This window comes from Triturus cristatus, chromosome 9, assembly GCF_964204655.1.
Source record: "Triturus cristatus chromosome 9, aTriCri1.1, whole genome shotgun sequence".
NCBI classification, from domain to species: Eukaryota; Metazoa; Chordata; class Amphibia; order Caudata; family Salamandridae; genus Triturus; species Triturus cristatus.
Genome location: NC_140592.1, coordinates 250,164,359 through 250,181,821, shown reverse-complemented (window position 1 = coordinate 250,181,821; position 17,463 = coordinate 250,164,359). Strand labels below are relative to the sequence as shown.

Genomic DNA, 17,463 nt, shown 5'->3' with positions numbered 1-17,463 from the left:
GGCACTTAGGACATCCCTGTATGAGCTGGGTCTGCGCTCACTCTGGAACGATCCGGCGAGAGCCAGGTTCCCATCTAAAAGTATTTTAAAGAACATTTATTGGGAGCTGGTTGCTCGACGGAATTGGAATAGCTTGAGTGCTGGTTCTATGACTTCAGATTTTATAGAGGTAAAGATGTATCCCTGTCTGGAACCTTACTGGGATATTATAACAAGGCCCTTAGAAAGAAAGCTTCTTTTTCAACTAAGAGTGGGCGCACTTCCCCTTAAATTTTTGACATCTAAGTGGGAAGGGGGTTCTGGTGATCGATGTCCTGTATGTGGTTCAGGTAAAGAAACCATTGGTCATTTTTTATTTGTCTGCAAGTTCTACGCAGTCCCTAGGCGTAACTGGTTGACCCCGATGTGTAAAAATTTAGGAACAACCAGTGGTACCGTGGCCCTGCGTATTATACGAACTAATACTTTGCCATGGATTTCTGTAGCCACTGCAAAATATTTAGGCTGGGCGTGGTCAATCAGACAGAGACTGCTAGTCGTTTGACTATTCCCTTGATCTGGGAGAGACTGCTAGTCTTTTGATTATTCTCTCCTATGTTTTATGTCATTTTCTCTGCTTTTTAAAAAAAGGTTTTTAAAATATCCCTATTCCATCATTAGTTGAGTTTTAAAATTTTTTTTACCACTTACCGCCAAAAGACCAACACGTCGTAGGGTCACGTTTAAGATAAAAAATGTACGCGTATGCTTTGTATCTGATCTTTTGATCACAATTTAATACTTCTTTTAACCGTGTATGAAATTGTTTATGTAAATGTATTTTTTTTTTTCTTTTTTTGCTTTTATGAATGATATTCGAATAAAGCATACTTTGACTTTGACTTTGACTTTGTATTTCAAAAGGCTCTGCAGGATCTGTGCAAAAGCTAAACACTTAATAGCGTACACTGGTTCAGGCACTTAGAGCAAACACTTACAACAATTGGCTGCAGAAAGCTATGGAACAATCCCGAGCAAATGAGTAAGGCCTCCCTCCAAATGACAAAAAAAGAAATACTGGCCGCACATGAGGAGGAAAGAAGAGGCCAGGGAAAGCACTCTTGAGACAAACTATTTGAAATTAAAACCAGACCCTCTGTGGAAGCCATTCTTGGACTTGATATTTCGACCAGAGAAGGGGCTCTAGTCTATACATCATGTTCAGATAAGGAACTCTTCATGTGCGGTCTTTCACTAAAACATGGTCTGGTGTCTCTGGAAGTAGATCTGATATCTGTCACTGTTTTCTAGGAGGCACAGAAACAATTGTGCATTTTATGCTGCTGTGTGATACCTACATGGAAATTCTGAAGGCACTACCTTCGAGTCTTGTTTCTAAGATTCAACCTGTGGAGTTGTAGAGCTGCATTAACATTTTGCCACTGAACAGTTCATAAGGAAAACTATCATGCTGTAGCATCTCATATATAAGCACAGGGCAAATCTAAACAGACACGGATAGAAGTCGCACAGACAGACACAAATGGTCAGTTTGCCTAACGTTTCTCAGGACGAGTGCAGCACTGTAATGTTGAGTTGTTTTATATATCAAAGAGCACTGTATTAGTCTATAGATCTATCACCTTGTAAACCTGACAGAATTCTATATAGAAAGAGACAGAATTATTAGTCGAGCCTGGCCTTAGTGCCTCAGTGGATTTGATAGCTTGCTGTGCTTATTTTTTCAAATTTCTCATTGGCCAACAAGTTTTAACTTTGCACATTCATTTCATTTAAATTAATGCAGCCAGTGTATTTTGGCATGAGTGCAATATCATGAATTAGCATGAACAGATTTCTTAATCCCCAATAGATTGTCATTCTGCATATGCACTTTGTTAAATGAATGCAACCAGTCTATTGTGGCTTGGGTGCAGTAAGATGAACAAGCTAGTGGGGGGAAGATAACAGTTACATTCTTTAGAATCCTGCATGTTAAATTGTCGATATTTCTATGGATCAATTGGTTTTAGTAGTTGGAATGCCTGTTATATATATTATATTTTTTTTGTTAATCTCTGCATTTTAACGAACAGAGAATGTCTTTTTTGTTATGGCGTAATTACTAAAAACAATAAACGTACTTGCTCACTTACTAAATTAGGGCTGTGCTAAATATTTATTCCATGAACATGAGTTAGAGCAGAACTTTTTTTGAGGCGCTGATAGTACGCAATCGCCTGACTAGCTCTCCTAAAAGCATTGTTATGAGCTGAAAATGTCTGATTGAAAACATGAAACTGGATGTGTGCCACAGATGCCTGAGCTGCGCTAGAAAGATTTACCACATAATTTCCTGTAAATGGATAGACATGCCAGTATATCACATCTAGCTGGTGAAAATGTGGGTCTTGAGATTAAAAAATCATGACACGATTCCTGGTTTTCACGCAGAGGGCCTTCCTCGTGTATAATGCATAACGCCTGTAATTCTTGGAATAGTTTTGCATTCTACACTAACAAAATGTACTCAAACATCACCAACCTCTCCTCAGAATGATAGTGCGTCATAGCGTGCCTCATCGACTGCTTATTTACAAGCCCCTTGTGCCACCCGTGTGCCACTTTTTTTGTATGGGATTTGAGGTCATGTCCTGTACTTGTGCGGTTTTCGAACAATGCAAACACACGAGGATACTGCAATGAACTGTATTTTAGAAAAGTGTTTTAGGAACCAAGCTGCACGGTCACGTTTAATTACTCCACAAGCAGATAGTTCTCCTCTCGGTGGCTTCAATGTTTGTAACCCTTTAATAGAGCGTGCAGCTATGATTTCAATAGAACAAAAGACAACAGGGCACATTTTTACTCAAATCTCTTTCAAAGTAAGGGACTTAAGTTGTCAAATAAGGAGTACTCATTATTGGAAACTTACCTGCTACTTCCAACCATTCAGTGAAGAAAACTCACAGTTCTTCTTCCCATTTGAAAGTCTTTTTTTCGATAGATTATTTATTAAACCCCTACGTGTTGCGAGTCTTTAAAAATATAAAAATAGAGTAAAGATTACCTGCACTCAGGGCCAGCTTTAGGGTAGTGCGATTGGTGCGGCCGCACTGGGAGGTGACCTCAGGGGGGGACGCCTTGTTTATCAATAACATGATTGGAGAGATGAAGTGCACTTATGCCCAGTGGTAGTGAGAGAATCCATAGGGTGTGGGGGCGGCAAAAATGATTGTCGCACCTGGTGCCACCAGCGCTACAAAGCCGGCCCTGCCTGCACTTTCCATATTTCCACATCTTCAGGGAACCCCTGCCAGTTTTGTACTGCCCATGGATTTGGCATCTTGTTCCTGTGCTGTGTGTCACCAGAGCTGTCGTTCAGCCACCAGTGGGCACACCGTGAGCGCAATCAGATTAATTCATTTTAAATTGGATAATTTAGACAAATATATCAAACAGCTAAATTACAATTGAGATCGCTCTAGCATTCAACGGTGCAGTTTATTAGAGAATGGCTTGCCATGAAAACAATTTAATAAACTGGCTGCTGGCTAGTTAAAACAATTGAAGTAAAAAACACCCTGTAATTTCAACATTTTAAGACACAAAACGAACCTTGCTTTTCATTAAGAAAATTACAGCAATTCACTTATGGTAACTATTAGACACGCCTTCTGGGACCACATTCTCTAACACCTAATTATATAGGAAGAATAATACGATTAAAGTACACACAAAAATCAATGACTTTACATGGATCTGAACCGGAAACCTTGAAACCGTGCAGAATTATAGTTACTGTTTTGGCACCTCCCCAATCTGTAAACTATATGCAAATATCTGTCCTAGTCCTTAAAATATGTTTTGGGGAGCAGTGCTTTAAATATATTTTATACAGAATCGAACGAGTAAAACAAAGATTGCCAAGAAAATCCAATCTTTGAGAATTAGAGATGCATTTTACAATAATTCTGAAAAGGACACATGCACTTTTCCACATAACAGTGTCAGTTGCTATAAACTGTGTTGAGGTCCTATTGGCCAGCACTTTTGCCAGGACCTTACAATCCACGGTAATCAAGGAGATTAGACGGTAGGCACATTCTTAAGGGTTTTTCACATCTTTGGGTAGGAGAAATACGAAAGCCTGCTTTTATATCGCCTCCGGAGTGCCTTAGTCTTCCGCCTCGTTGAACGTTGCATATTGGCCAAAGAGTGAGCAAGTTAAGAGTGTCCTAGAAGCATGTTTCTTTCTCTGTGGATTCTGGGAGCTCTAGAACTCAGACTTATGCAAAGGTCTATATGGCCGCAGGTTGGTGCACCACTAGTTGTGTGACTGAGAAAAGCAGGGATGGCTAACTGAGCTGAGCTCTGTCAAAGCTGTAGTGCTAAAAGCCTACCTGATGTTTCCACCCTTTCATAATGCCTCCATTTGAGTGTGATCAGGTCTTTCTTGTCTTTGACCTGAACAAGGGAAACTGATCAAGTGTGCAGGCCGAGATGCAAGTTGTTGGTAGTGGATGACTAATTGCTCAAGCCGCTATCATTGTGCCGCCGCTCTTTTCTTGGGTCTGGCAGAATTGTGCATCTCTTATCCGTCATGAAAGTAATTGGCCTGAAAAGTCATAGCCTTCATTTTCAGCCTTATAACTATGGACGTGCTATCAGACGAGCTCATTCTCTTTTTGGAATTGCATGTGCCTCCTTGGATTCTCCAGTATGTGGTAAGGCCTACGTCTGAGTGTAACCATATCGGGGAGTGGTCTGTGACTCTACCGTCAGTAAATCACCCATCCTTAGTAATAAGAAGGGTATGTCTTGTGGAAGAAAGTATGGAGAAGTCTATTTGAGAGTAGGTTCTATGCACTGAGTAGTAGAATGTTTAGTCATTTTCACATGGGTGCATCACTTGCCATATGTCTTTCAGTCTTTAATCTCCCATTGAATCACATAGAACAGCACATTCTCCACTACTGCTCCAAACTAACAGTCCAGTCCTACCTAGGAGATGTCTTTGGCCAAATTCCAGTGTCTCAATTACAGTGAGAGTAGTCCAAAAGGAGTTACTTCATGCCAGGACGTTTTGTGAGTGTGTTTACCTTGGAAAGGAATTTTACAAGATGTCCCTATTTGAACAAAATGAATTGCTTATAGGCAGGGTATTGAGACACAGTTATTCAGGTATATGCAAAACACTATATCTCATATAAAAAAGCACTTCAGAAAAACTCTATGTGAGGCAACATTATTAAAAATATCATTTATTTTCGTCCATATGTTAAAAAATAGGCAAATGCCTATGGCTCCCTAAAGCGGGTTACAATCTATAATCCTTTTAAAAAAACAGATAAATCAATGCATATTAAAACAGAAAGGTTTAAAAGTCGACGCAGCGTTTCGGTGATTGTGTACAATATTTCACCTTCTTCAGGACTTAACAAACTGTTTATTTCATCTAGGACAAAAAAGAAAATTATCCAATTTTAACATTTATAAATAAAAAAGTGCAGATTAACAAAATAAAATGACAGTGTTGCTTAATTGTCTCACAGTAACCTCTGTCCTATAGCATTTGACAAAAACTACCAGGTTGATCATTTAAGGTAGGATTGTTGGTGTCTGTTACTATAGACACTAGATTTTCTATCTCACAAGTTTCTTGTAAATTGTAATAAAAACAAAATCAAAACTGCATACCTTGTATTAAATTTAAGGCTGTATGGAGTAGTGGAGGATGACCTTCCAGTTGTAAATTTCTGCCAGGTTATATAATTTTCCTGTTTTATAGATAAAAATCACTTTTAGATGGGGCTAACCCTATGGGTCATATGGCCTTATTGATTATGGACAAAGGTTCGCATACCTGATTAAAATATCAAGTGATCTTGTTGTTTGTACCACGAGAAGCCACCAAATCTGAATATTGTTTCTTTTCTATTCCAGGACTGCTATAATAGTCATCAATTCTTGTGGTCTCTATTGGGGGTTGAGTAAACACCTTTATTAGTTCAACCAATCACTAACAGTATGTTCCTTATTTTGGACTCGTACTAAAACCTCTCACCTTAATTCCGAGAACAAATCAGATTGGATAATTTCTGATTTGTCAGTTCTTAGGGGCAATTCCTTTGCGTTAGGTGGAAGAAAAATCAATTTATCTTCAGTCTCATAGACCGCCTAAATGTATAAAATGAGTGTCAGATATTTGCTGGAATAACGTAAATTCAACACTATTTTGAACATTATAAAGAAATAATCAGTATATTTAACTTTAAACACATCGTTACTGGCGGTAATTGATGGTATAAATTGCCTAAATGTCTTGTTATTAAAAAGATGCAGTCACAACTATTTTTTTGTGTCTTTTCTATCCTTGCATTGCCAAGTTAAATTAATTATCCACGAAGCTCTATTTATATGGAGCAAACAGCAACAACTAAGTTAGAACAATTATTTGATTATTCGTATAAGTTAAAAAAGTGAAACAATGCTGGCTATCCTTGAACGCTTTCTGTGCGCTGAATCTTTTAGGCAAACTACAGTATTAGGGGGTTTATTACTGCTCACCTCGTCGCATTAGTTCGGCCTCCCTGCTCTCGTGGTACGTCCAAATCCGGGATTCCGAAATGATTTCAATTCCACTTTATTTTAAACGCGTTAAACCGGATGCGTTCCTAACGTCATTTCCGGGCAGATCAGCTGTTGATGCTCAGTCTGTATGTCTATCTTTCTTTTCAGTGACTACGGCGGCCATTTTATAATGGGCAAAGTTCAATGCTAATGTTCGTATGCAATTCGATAGCTCGGCATGGGCGATTAAGTTCTAAAGATTCCTATGTTACATATTAATTAAGACTTTGTTTTATTAGTCATGTCTTAATTAGATTTTGTGTATAGCGATGTACCGTGTTAAAATGTAACAACAGTATATGCCTCATGGTCGCAGCACCTTTTTATCAGTCTATAATACACAAATTAACTAATTGGACAAGGTTACATTTTATTTATTTATTCATGTGCTCGAGTCTGCGATAGTGTTGAATAATGATGGAAAACGAGCGGCCATATTGGAGTGCCCTAATTAAAGTACACCTAATGCTATATTCTAGTTTGTCAAAACACTATTTTGTCCCAATTCCAGGGAGGAGGGACATCCCTCTGATTAAGTTTAAACCTAAATGGCTAAAAGGTTAAAAATTTCTTCAGCTCATCAAGGAACAACTTGTTCATATGTTCTTTGGCTACAGATAGATACAGAGGAAATGGGAACAAAGGGAAGGGAAGAAATATTTCACAGTAATCTCTCCCAATCCTCCCTATTATTAAGGCCATTTTTGTGCGTATCAAACCGTGACATAAAATATTGTTCGCGTTTTTTTCTTTTTAGGGCTACATCGCCCCCTCGAGTGTCACAGAGCACAGTTTCAATGCCACACCATTGCAGATCTTCTATTGAATGGTTGGCCTCCAACCAGTGTTCCACTAGTGGAGCTGTCAATCTTTTAGTTCTGATTGCAGACTTATGCTCAGTAATTCTTGTTCTAATTTCACGGGAAGTTTCACCAATGTATGCCCTCTTGCAAGGACAAAATATCATATAGATAATATTACGGGTTCTGCAGTTTATCAAGCTTTTCATGTGGTGCTTATAACCGTTATGGGTTATGCAGCTACCACTTTTGATGTTGCCACAACTCTTGCATGAGTTGCATGGGAAAGTACCAACAGGGAATGGACTGTTGTTGATGGTACTTTGTTTGGATATTCTATTCTCTCTGTACGTATGTACTAATTTATTCCGAATAGTACAGTTTCTTCGGAAGGAGAACATGGGTTTAGTGACATTGGTATCATTTCTGTCTCTGAGTAGCGGCCAATTCCTATTGATAATATTTTTAACTTTGTTACTGATGCTGCTGAAGTTTGTTACGAAAATTAAAGGTAGATTCTGAGAATCTATATTTTTGTTCTCTTTTTCTATGAATAACGAATCTCGATTAAAATATTTTGCTCTTTTATAAGCTTTACGTATTAGACTTCTGGGATATCCTCTATCTTTCAATTTTTGCGATAGTACATCCGAATGTCTGTTAAAATCGTTGATATCAGTGCAATTACGGCGTATTCTTAAAAATTGGCCGAATGGGATATTATCCCTTTGACACATGGGATGGTTGCTTTGATAGTGTAACATAGTGTTACGATCTGTTTGTTTAGTAAAGAGCTCAACCTTTAGTTTACCATCCAGATGTTTAATTGTAATGTCTAAAAAGTTGCACTGTGTCCTATCAATTGTTGATGTGAAGTTTAAATTGTCATCACCTAAGTTTAACCAAATGATAAAATCGTTTAAAGACTCGATGGCACCGCTCCATATAAAGAAAACATCGTCAATGTATCGTGACCAATAGGAGATGTTTTCATAGAACGGTGCCACTGGGTTAAAAATGTGTTTCTCTTCGAAATTGGCTACATATAAACAGGCCAGACTGGGAGCACAGGTGGCCCCCATGCTGGTACCTTTAATCTGTTTATATAGTTCTGTACCAAATAGGAAAATATTATTTTTCAAGATGACTTCCACACAGTCAATGATAAACGATGAATGTGTTGATAGATCACCGTTTCTCTCTTGTAACAAACCCTCAAGCATTTGTACTGTGTCATTTTGGGGTATGTTTGTATAGAGGGCTTCTATGTCAAGCGTTACCAACCATTGCTTATCTGGGTGGTATGCAATACCTTCAATTTTATTAATGATAGAAGTTGTGTCCTTAATATAGGCCCTCTGTTTCACTACTAATGGCTGAAGGAATTTGTCTACATATTTACTGAGAGGTTCCGTTAGGGAGTCAATGCTAGATACAATTGGTCTCATGGGGGGGTTTTTTTGGTCCTTATGAATTTTGGGTAAACCATACAATGCAGGTATTTTAGGGTTAGGATTTCTGAGGAAATTGTATTCTTCGGAACAGATGACCTCATCTTCTTTAGCGAAGTCTAAGAGTCTGCCTATTTTTTCCATTAGTGCCTTCCATTCTGTTTTGTTGGATTTCTCATAGTGAAGTGGGTTGTTAAGCATATTAAGCATCTTATTATTATAATCTATAGTATCCATTACTACAATGCTCCCACCTTTATCACCAGGTTTTATGGTTAAGTCCTGGCGGTGTTCCAAATTTGTTAAGGCTATACGTTCATTTTTGTTGAGATTGTTTTGCCACCATATCTTTTTTGTAAGCAGAGCTTCAATATTATTCTCTACAGCTTTCTCGAATAGATCCACTTTTTTATTCACCTGATTAAGAGACGGGGTCCAATGGGACTTAGATTTGAGACCTGATTTGTTGTCTACAGCAGTTCGATTGTCCTCCTTGTCTTTAAAAAATTCATTTAATCTAATCTTTCTAAAAAAGTTTTGTAGATCTCTTTCTAAAGCATACTTATCTACAGGTGTACAGATGGCATAGCCTAATCCTTTTTCTAATAAAGAGATCTCGTGTTCACTAAGGGTTGCACTAGACAGGTTAATAATAGGGGCTTTTTTAAGACTTTCTAATCCCAATGTACCTGACTCCTGGTTCTCATGTAGGGACGTCTCTGTTGGGGATTGTGTGGATATGTACTCCCCCGTCCTCGTCCCTGCCCTCGTCCTCGATTCGGACCCGCATTCTGATGACGTTGGTCCAAAAAAGACAGCGAATCTCTACTTGTGCTAGGTGCGATGTCCCCGTTTCTTTTTGAGTTGTCTAATTGCTCTCCTTCAGAGTCAGAGCTGGTATACTAGGTATCAAAAAAGGTTACTCTTTTCCTAGGGAAGTTTCTCTTCGGTTGTTGCCAGTTTGGTCTGTTATATGAGTCTTCCCTCGGTCGTTCGTAATAATCTTTTTGTAGATAAGGGTAAACATATTCTAAGTTGTATTTAAGAACATCCTCCCTTAATTTATTCGCTTTTTTGTTAAGTAAATAGTCTCTATAGCTTGACACATCATTTTCGATTTCCTCTAATTTCTTTTTGGCTTCTTCTAGAGAGTTATCTTCTTTTAATTTGTTCTCCATCGCTTCAATTTCACCCTTTTCTATAATCAATATCTCGTGTGCTGTCTCTATAATCAACAGCATCCAGTCTCGGCTGCAGCGATTGGCTATAAATGTCCAGTTCTCTATGAATTTAGCATGTTTAATAAAAATACCGGGTTCGTTTTTCACTTGTAGACCTCTAGGTATAATTCCTTTCCTACAATATTCAATGAGGAAATCTGCATGCAGTTCCGTTCTAATGGTCTTTTTCTTATTATTCCACAGGTCCCTCCATTTATCCTCATTGCCATTGTTTGTGCTTATTGTCGAGAATTCTTTTGAGGTACCATTAATGATTTTGTTAAATTGCTCTTCTGAAAAGCCATATGTTCTTAGAGCATCCATAATTTATTTGTAGTTGGGCTAGATTTGCCTTGTGTCAGTATTGACAAATTAAAAACGAAACTCCCCAGCTTACTAGCTGTGCAATGTAGAGAAGAAATTGAGGAGGGGAGCTACCCCAGTGTGTAAACACAGCGGGACGGGGGTTAAATGGTGAGGAATTTTACAAGATGTCCCTATTTGAACAAAATGAATTGCTTATAGGCAGGGTATTGAGACACAGTTATTCAGGTATATGCAAAACACTATATCTCATATAAAAAAGCACTTCAGAAAAACTCTAAAATACTAAAAACTAAACTAAAATACAGATTCTCAGAATCTACCTTTAATTTTCGTAACAAACTTCAGCAGCATCAGTAACAAAGTTAAAAATATTATCAATAGGAATTGGCCGCTACTCAGAGACAGAAATGATACCAATGTCACTAAACCCATGTTCTCCTTCCGAAGAAACTGTACTATTCGGAATAAATTAGTACATACGTACAGAGAGAATAGAATATCCAAACAGAGTACCATCAACAACAGTCCATTCCCTGTTGGTACTTTCCCATGCAACTCATGCAAGAGTTGTGGCAACATCAAAAGTGGTAGCTGCATAACCCATAACGGTTATAAGCACCACATGAAAAGCTTGATAAACTGCAGAACCCGTAATATTATCTATATGATATTTTGTCCTTGCAAGAGGGCATACATTGGTGAAACTTCCCGTGAAATTAGAACAAGAATTACTGAGCATAAGTCTGCAATCAGAACTAAAAGATTGACAGCTCCACTAGTGGAACACTGGTTGGAGGCCAACCATTCAATAGAAGATCTGCAATGGTGTGGCATTGAAACTGTGCTCTGTGACACTCGAGGGGGCGATGTAGCCCTAAAAAGAAAAAAACGCGAACAATATTTTATGTCACGGTTTGATACGCACAAAAATGGCCTTAATAATAGGGAGGATTGGGAGAGATTACTGTGAAATATTTCTTCCCTTCCCTTTGTTCCCATTTCCTCTGTATCTATCTGTAGCCAAAGAACATATGAACAAGTTGTTCCTTGATGAGCTGAAGAAATTTTTAACCTTTTAGCCATTTAGGTTTAAACTTAATCAGAGGGATGTCCCTCCTCCCTGGAATTGGGACAAAATAGTGTTTTGACAAACTAGAATATAGCATTAGGTGTACTTTAATTAGGGCACTCCAATATGGCCGCTCGTTTTCCATCATTATTCAACACTATCGCAGACTCGAGCACATGAATAAATAAATAAAATGTAACCTTGTCCAATTAGTTAATTTGTGTATTATAGACTGATAAAAAGGTGCTGCGACCATGAGGCATATACTGTTGTTACATTTTAACACGGTACATCGCTATACACAAAATCTAATTAAGACATGACTAATAAAACAAAGTCTTAATTAATATGTAACATAGGAATCTTTAGAACTTAATCGCCCATGCCGAGCTATCGAATTGCATACGAACATTAGCATTGAACTTTGCCCATTATAAAATGGCCGCCGTAGTCACTGAAAAGAAAGATAGACATACAGACTGAGCATCAACAGCTGATCTGCCCGGAAATGACGTTAGGAACGCATCCGGTTTAACGCGTTTAAAATAAAGTGGAATTGAAATCATTTCGGAATCCCGGATTTGGACGTACCACGAGAGCAGGGAGGCCGAACTAATGCGACGAGGTGAGCAGTAATAAACCCCCTAATACTGTAGTTTGCCTAAAAGATTCAGCGCACAGAAAGCGTTCAAGGATAGCCAGCATTGTTTCACTTTTTTAACTTATACGAATAATCAAATAATTGTTCTAACTTAGTTGTTGCTGTTTGCTCCATATAAATAGAGCTTCGTGGATAATTAATTTAACTTGGCAATGCAAGGATAGAAAAGACACAAAAAAATAGTTGTGACTGCATCTTTTTAATAACAAGACATTTAGGCAATTTATACCATCAATTACCGCCAGTAACGATGTGTTTAAAGTTAAATATACTGATTATTTCTTTATAATGTTCAAAATAGTGTTGAATTTACGTTATTCCAGCAAATATCTGACACTCATTTTATACATTTAGGCGGTCTATGAGACTGAAGATAAATTGATTTTTCTTCCACCTAACGCAAAGGAATTGCCCCTAAGAACTGACAAATCAGAAATTATCCAATCTGATTTGTTCTCGGAATTAAGGTGAGAGGTTTTAGTACGAGTCCAAAATAAGGAACATACTGTTAGTGATTGGTTGAACTAATAAAGGTGTTTACTCAACCCCCAATAGAGACCACAAGAATTGATGACTATTATAGCAGTCCTGGAATAGAAAAGAAACAATATTCAGATTTGGTGGCTTCTCGTGGTACAAACAACAAGATCACTTGATATTTTAATCAGGTATGCGAACCTTTGTCCATAATCAATAAGGCCATATGACCCATAGGGTTAGCCCCATCTAAAAGTGATTTTTATCTATAAAACAGGAAAATTATATAACCTGGCAGAAATTTACAACTGGAAGGTCATCCTCCACTACTCCATACAGCCTTAAATTTAATACAAGGTATGCAGTTTTGATTTTGTTTTTATTACAATTTACAAGAAACTTGTGAGATAGAAAATCTAGTGTCTATAGTAACAGACACCAACAATCCTACCTTAAATGATCAACCTGGTAGTTTTTGTCAAATGCTATAGGACAGAGGTTACTGTGAGACAATTAAGCAACACTGTCATTTTATTTTGTTAATCTGCACTTTTTTATTTATAAATGTTAAAATTGGATAATTTTCTTTTTTGTCCTAGATGAAATAAACAGTTTGTTAAGTCCTGAAGAAGGTGAAATATTGTACACAATCACCGAAACGCTGCGTCGACTTTTAAACCTTTCTGTTTTAATATGCATTGATTTATCTGTTTTTTTAAAAGGATTATAGATTGTAACCCGCTTTAGGGAGCCATAGGCATTTGCCTATTTTTTAACATATGGACGAAAATAAATGATATTTTTAATAATGTTGCCTCACATAGAGTTTTTCTGAAGTGCTTTTTTATATGAGATATAGTGTTTTGCATATACCTGAATAACTGTGTCTCAATACCCTGCCTATAAGCAATTCATTTTGTTCAAATAGGGACATCTTGTAAAATTCCTCACCATTTAACCCCCGTCCCGCTGTGTTTACACACTGGGGTAGCTCCCCTCCTCAATTTCTTCTCTACATTGCACAGCTAGTAAGCTGGGGAGTTTCGTTTTTAATTTGTCAATACTGACACAAGGCAAATCTAGCCCAACTACAAATAAATTATGGATGCTCTAAGAACATATGGCTTTTCAGAAGAGCAATTTAACAAAATCATTAATGGTACCTCAAAAGAATTCTCGACAATAAGCACAAACAATGGCAATGAGGATAAATGGAGGGACCTGTGGAATAATAAGAAAAAGACCATTAGAACGGAACTGCATGCAGATTTCCTCATTGAATATTGTAGGAAAGGAATTATACCTAGAGGTCTACAAGTGAAAAACGAACCCGGTATTTTTATTAAACATGCTAAATTCATAGAGAACTGGACATTTATAGCCAATCGCTGCAGCCGTGACTGGATGCTGTTGATTATAGAGACAGCACACGAGATATTGATTATAGAAAAGGGTGAAATTGAAGCGATGGAGAACAAATTAAAAGAAGATAACTCTCTAGAAGAAGCCAAAAAGAAATTAGAGGAAATCGAAAATGATGTGTCAAGCTATAGAGACTATTTACTTAACAAAAAAGCGAATAAATTAAGGAAGGATGTTCTTAAATACAACTTAGAATATGTTTACCCTTATCTACAAAAAGATTATTACGAACGACCGAGGGAAGACTCATATAACAGACCAAACTGGCAACAACCGAAGAGAAACTTCCCTAGGAAAAGAGTAACCTTTTTTGATACCTCGTATACCAGCTCTGACTCTGAAGGAGAGCAATTAGACAACTCAAAAAGAAACGGGGACATCGCACCTAGCACAAGTAGAGATTCGCTGTCTTTTTTGGACCAACGTCATCAGAATGCGGGTCCGAATCGAGGACGAGGGCAGGGACGAGGACGGGGGAGTACATATCCACACAATCCCCAACAGAGACGTCCCTACATGAGAACCAGGAGTCAGGTACATTGGGATTAGAAAGTCTTAAAAAAGCCCCTATTATTAACCTGTCTAGTGCAACCCTTAGTGAACACGAGATCTCTTTATTAGAAAAAGGATTAGGCAATGCCATCTGTACACCTGTAGATAAGTATGCTTTAGAAAGAGATCTACAAAACATTTTTAGAAAGATTAGATTAAATGAATTTTTTAAAGACAAGGAGGACAATCGAACTGCTGTAGACAACAAATCAGGTCTCAAATCTAAGTCCCATTGGACCCCGTCTCTTAATCAGGTGAATAAAAAAGTGGATCTATTCGAGAAAGCTGTAGAGAATAATATTGAAGCTCTGCTTACAAAAAAGATATGGTGGCAAAACAATCTCAACAAAAATGAACGTATAGCCTTAACAAATTTGGAACACCGCCAGGACTTAACCATAAAACCTGGTGATAAAGGTGGGAGCATTGTAGTAATGGATACTATAGATTATAATAATAAGATGCTTAATATGCTTAACAACCCACTTCACTATGAGAAATCCAACAAAACAGAATGGAAGGCACTAATGGAAAAAATAGGCAGACTCTTAGACTTCGCTAAAGAAGATGAGGTCATCTGTTCCGAAGAATACAATTTCCTCAGAAATCCTAACCCTAAAATACCTGCATTGTATGGTTTACCCAAAATTCATAAGGACCAAAAAAACCCCCCCATGAGACCAATTGTATCTAGCATTGACTCCCTAACGGAACCTCTCAGTAAATATGTAGACAAATTCCTTCAGCCATTAGTAGTGAAACAGAGGGCCTATATTAAGGACACAACTTCTATCATTAATAAAATTGAAGGTATTGCATACCACCCAGATAAGCAATGGTTGGTAACGCTTGACATAGAAGCCCTCTATACAAACATACCCCAAAATGACACAGTACAAATGCTTGAGGGTTTGTTACAAGAGAGAAACGGTGATCTATCAACACATTCATCGTTTATCATTGACTGTGTGGAAGTCATCTTGAAAAATAATATTTTCCTATTTGGTACAGAACTATATAAACAGATTAAAGGTACCAGCATGGGGGCCACCTGTGCTCCCAGTCTGGCCTGTTTATATGTAGCCAATTTCGAAGAGAAACACATTTTTAACCCAGTGGCACCGTTCTATGAAAACATCTCCTATTGGTCACGATACATTGACGATGTTTTCTTTATATGGAGCGGTGCCATCGAGTCTTTAAACGATTTTATCATTTGGTTAAACTTAGGTGATGACAATTTAAACTTCACATCAACAATTGATAGGACACAGTGCAACTTTTTAGACATTACAATTAAACATCTGGATGGTAAACTAAAGGTTGAGCTCTTTACTAAACAAACAGATCGTAACACTATGTTACACTATCAAAGCAACCATCCCATGTGTCAAAGGGATAATATCCCATTCGGCCAATTTTTAAGAATACGCCGTAATTGCACTGATATCAACGATTTTAACAGACATTCGGATGTACTATCGCAAAAATTGAAAGATAGAGGATATCCCAGAAGTCTAATACGTAAAGCTTATAAAAGAGCAAAATATTTTAATCGAGATTCGTTATTCATAGAAAAAGAGAACAAAAATATAGATTCTCAGAATCTACCTTTAATTTTCGTAACAAACTTCAGCAGCATCAGTAACAAAGTTAAAAATATTATCAATAGGAATTGGCCGCTACTCAGAGACAGAAATGATACCAATGTCACTAAACCCATGTTCTCCTTCCGAAGAAACTGTACTATTCGGAATAAATTAGTACATACGTACAGAGAGAATAGAATATCCAAACAAAGTACCATCAACAACAGTCCATTCCCTGTTGGTACTTTCCCATGCAACTCATGCAAGAGTTGTGGCAACATCAAAAGTGGTAGCTGCATAACCCATAACGGTTATAAGCACCACATGAAAAGCTTGATAAACTGCAGAACCCGTAATATTATCTATATGATATTTTGTCCTTGCAAGAGGGCATACATTGGTGAAACTTCCCGTGAAATTAGAACCAGAATTACTGAGCATAAGTCTGCAATCAGAACTAAAAGATTGACAGCTCCACTAGTGGAACACTGGTTGGAGGCCAACCATTCAATAGAAGATCTGCAATGGTGTGGCATTGAAACTGTGCTCTGTGACACTCGAGGGGGCGATGTAGCCCTAAAAAGAAAAAAACGCGAACAATATTTTATGTCACGGTTTGATACGCACAAAAATGGCCTTAATAATAGGGAGGATTGGGAGAGATTACTGTGAAATATTTCTTCCCTTCCCTTTGTTCCCATTTCCTCTGTATCTATCTGTAGCCAAAGAACATATGAACAAGTTGTTCCTTGATGAGCTGAAGAAATTTTTAACCTTTTAGCCATTTAGGTTTAAACTTAATCAGAGGGATGTCCCTCCTCCCTGGAATTGGGACAAAATAGTGTTTTGACAAACTAGAATATAGCATTAGGTGTACTTTAATTAGGGCACTCCAATATGGCCGCTCGTTTTCCATCATTATTCAACACTATCGCAGACTCGAGCACATGAATAAATAAATAAAATGTAACCTTGTCCAATTAGTTAATTTGTGTATTATAGACTGATAAAAAGGTGCTGCGACCATGAGGCATATACTGTTGTTACATTTTAACACGGTACATCGCTATACACAAAATCTAATTAAGACATGACTAATAAAACAAAGTCTTAATTAATATGTAACATAGGAATCTTTAGAACTTAATCGCCCATGCCGAGCTATCGAATTGCATACGAACATTAGCATTGAACTTTGCCCATTATAAAATGGCCGCCGTAGTCACTGAAAAGAAAGATAGACATACAGACTGAGCATCAACAGCTGATCTGCCCGGAAATGA

At 37.6% G+C, this 17,463-nt stretch overlaps 1 long non-coding RNA gene across 2 annotated transcripts in view; it reads left to right on the top strand.

Annotated features, from left to right (window-relative positions):
* LOC146797694 (uncharacterized) overlaps positions 1–13,382 on the top strand; it is a 137,755-nt gene extending 124,373 nt beyond the window's left edge. Inside the window, exon 4 of one of the 2 annotated variants that reach the window (XR_014969025.1) lies at positions 13,217–13,382. This is a non-coding gene — a long non-coding RNA (uncharacterized LOC146797694). Of the gene's footprint in view, positions 1–12,494; positions 12,591–13,216 lie in introns of those variants that run through there. The other variant, XR_014969026.1, reaches the window with a different exon arrangement.
* The last annotated feature ends 4,081 nt before the right edge of the window (positions 13,383–17,463 follow it).